Source organism: Euprymna scolopes, chromosome 26 (genome assembly GCF_053919585.1).
Source record: "Euprymna scolopes isolate OS-2025 chromosome 26, ASM5391958v1, whole genome shotgun sequence".
NCBI classification, from domain to species: domain Eukaryota; kingdom Metazoa; phylum Mollusca; class Cephalopoda; order Sepiida; family Sepiolidae; genus Euprymna; species Euprymna scolopes.
The window spans coordinates 35126182-35129594 of NC_136507.1; the positions used below are offsets into that span (position 1 = coordinate 35126182).

Genomic DNA, 3413 nt, shown 5'->3' on the forward strand with positions numbered 1-3413 from the left:
GTATATATATATATTTAGTGGAAATGGTAATTAATAAAAACTGAAGAAAGTGCTCAATACTGTTGTAGAGCAGATACGCGTTTTATTTTTTATACCGTATCTTTCTATTAAGTTACATTATTGCTTCAGCTACTCGGCCGTTTTTTTTTTGGCCGTCTGTAGCTTCCTCAGACTTTTACAGAAATGTTCGCTATTTTGGGATGAGAAAGTGAAAGAATGAATGAGGTCAGAGGGGTGCGAGGAGGGCGGAAAAAGATTATATATATATATATATATATATATATATATATATATATATATAAAGATGGTATTTATTTGCTCCCCCACTGAGCAAATTAGGCACAAGGCCGTTTTTAATGTGAGGTAAAAACCAGCTCCCCTTAAAGTAGGCAAAAAGGGGGCACTCTGGTTACCAAAAATAATAATTGTCCCAGTATAGAGGGTTTCCCCTCCATTGACTGGTACAAATTATCTTAAGTGCAGCATCTGAAGAACAGATACTACACTTTTATCTTGGCCAAAAGGCCAAGAAAAGCTTAAAAAGCTATATATATATATAAAGATGAAGACGGTCGCGGCCGGCAGATTTCGGTTGATAATGAACTTTTGAAAACTTTAATTGAAGCAGATCCTCGCGAAACCATACGAGAAGTTGCTGTTGAACTCGAGGTCGACCACGCAACAGTCGTTCGCCATTTAAAACAAATAGGAAAGTTAATAAAGTTGGATAAACGGGTGCTGCATGAATTGAACGATAATCCAAAAATCTTCGTTTTTCAGTGTCTTCTACCCTCCTTCTGCGCAACAAAAACGACCCATTGTTCGAGCGGATTGTGACGTTTGATGAAAAGCGGATCCTCTACGAGAACCAGCGACGTTCACCAAAGTGGTTGGATGCTGGAGAAACTCCACAACACTTCCCTAAGCAAAAATTATTACTGCCGACATATTGACGAAATACCCCAGAAGCTCCAACGTATGCGCCCGAGATTGGTCAATATGAAGGGAGCAATTATCCTTCATGACAACCCTCGCCCGCATGTTGCTCAAGTAACCCTGCAGAAACTGAACGAATTGGGCTACGAGACTCTGCCTCATCCGCTATATTTACCAGACCTCTCGCCCACGGATTATCACTTTTTGAAGCATCTCGACAATGTCCTGCGCGAAAAATGCTTCAACAGCCGAGATGATGCCAAATCGGCGTTCAATGACTTCATCGCTTCTAGAACTCCGGATTTCTATGCTAATAGGATAAGTACACTTGTTTCTCGTTGGCAAAAATGTGTTGATTCTAATGTTTCTTATTTCCATTAATAAAGTGTATTATAAAAAACGTTATGTTCTTTTGAAGTTGAACGTCAAATGCCGACATTATTTTTTGCATCAACCTATTACAACTTAGTTAATTTGTCAATAAATAAGAGGAAAATCAATATTCCTAACTTTTTCCTAACCCAACGTAAGAGGGATAAAAGGAAACAGTTATGGAATATTCGAATGTATTTTATATAAAGATCAAGTGTTCGTGCCTATTTTTTTTTTAGAACTTCGGCTGAAATAAAATGAAACTAACACAATCCATCCATCCCTCTATCCAGCGCAGCCCTAGCCGAGATCGAACACACTATACGAATTTGAAATGTAATTTAACTCTTCGGTAGCTGAATATTTGATGCTTCGATAGAGCTATCAAGAGTATTTTTTATTGTAACGCCATCACTAGACGGGGTGCCTAACTATGGTTTAAGAGAGTCCCATCTACCCTCGAAAGAAGGATGGAACGCGCCAGTATTTTAACCGTGGTATTTTTCCTCACTTTTATTTAATTAATTGGAATTCTTTTTAAGAAAAGTAATTTTTTTTTACACAGTGATCACCACTTATCAAGGCCCGGAAGCCACTCAGGGATAAGGGTTATTGCAAGTACATTACGTTTGTGGAGATTTGATGAAGTGTTTACTTAAGGGGGCGGTTCATTAGGAATTTGTTAACGTTGGACTTGAAGACATCCAAGTTGTAGTCCGGTGGGAAGAAGGCAGACGGAACAGAGTTCCACAGGCGTGCAGTTCTTAGAAATAAGCTTTGTTCATGGAATCCGCGTGTTGATTTAGGCACAGATATAGAGTGGGGCAAATTTTTCACAGTGGATTCAGCTTGACGGGTGTTTTTCGTGAAAGATTGGCGAGGGGGGGCAGAGATTGGAATTCAGACGAGCACCTGCCATGGAAATAACGATAAAATAAGGATAGGCTCGCAACGTCTCTTCTGTGGGAGAGAGGTTGCAGGGTAGAGGAAAGGGCATCCCCCACTAAGCCACGAAGTCTATTTTGTACTCTGTCAAGGCAGGATAGGCTGTTTTTAGCAGCTCCTGCCCAGATATGGCAACAGTATTCCATCCTTGGACGTACTTGGCTTTTATATAGATAGAGAATTGCATCAGTAGTGAGATATCTTCTCAATCACGTATAGTCTACTTATAATGCACACAAAAATAATGTAAAAAAATAAAAATATTACATGAGCACGTCAAAAGAGGGCGGATTGTGCTGCTTTATACGAAATTACTAATTATTATAGAACGAGCCGTAAAGAACCGGTTTATAGTTCTATTCTTATGAGCGAAAATGAGTTTGAACGGACTTTCCTTCTAGTTATATATATATATATATATATATATATATATATATATATATATATATATATATATGAACAAATGATTAATAAAACATGTTAAAAAAATCTTGAAAAAGAGTTAAATACATATTTAATTTTAAAAAAGGAAGCACAAGATAAGTGGATAGTCCTTAATCCGCGGAGTTTCGAAGAAATACTCTCCTTCTCATCAGAGGGCAGGAATTAGCAAAATGCGGGATCGGATTTTGCATGTAAAAATATTTAATGAAACCACAAGTAAGTCACAGATCTTATTTTGTTAAAAAAGGGTGAGGTAAGGGGAATAGGAAGTAAAAGAAAAAAATAATAAAAAGATTTCATATGAATGGATATTCCGGTGAAGGGTAAAAAATCCAAGAATGGTAAAATCCGAACACGGTCGAATTAAAAACTTCCAATCCAACAGGTCAGTTCCAAAGTTTGGAACTGACCTGTTGGATTGGAAATTTTTTACCGGATTAAGGACTATCCACTTATCTTGTGCTTCCTTTTTAAAATTAAATATGTTTTTTAACTCTTTTTCAAGATGTTTTTTAACATGTTTTATTAATCATTTGTTCATATTATGAGCTCTATTTCATTTTCGGTTTTATTGAGCTTTTACATCTGGTTGAGATTACTTTACTTGTAAATATTAACTCTTTAATATTTATAATATATTTTAAGTTTATCATTTTGATTACCTTGGTAAACTTATTGCAATTTATATATATATATATATATATATATATATATAT

General features: G+C 36.2%; 1 pseudogene; it reads right to left on the minus strand.

The window, feature by feature from the left end:
- Window positions 1-369: 369 nt before the first annotated feature.
- On the minus strand, window positions 370-537 carry LOC145248509 (U2 spliceosomal RNA; annotated as a pseudogene).
- Window positions 538-3413: the final 2876 nt, after the last annotated feature.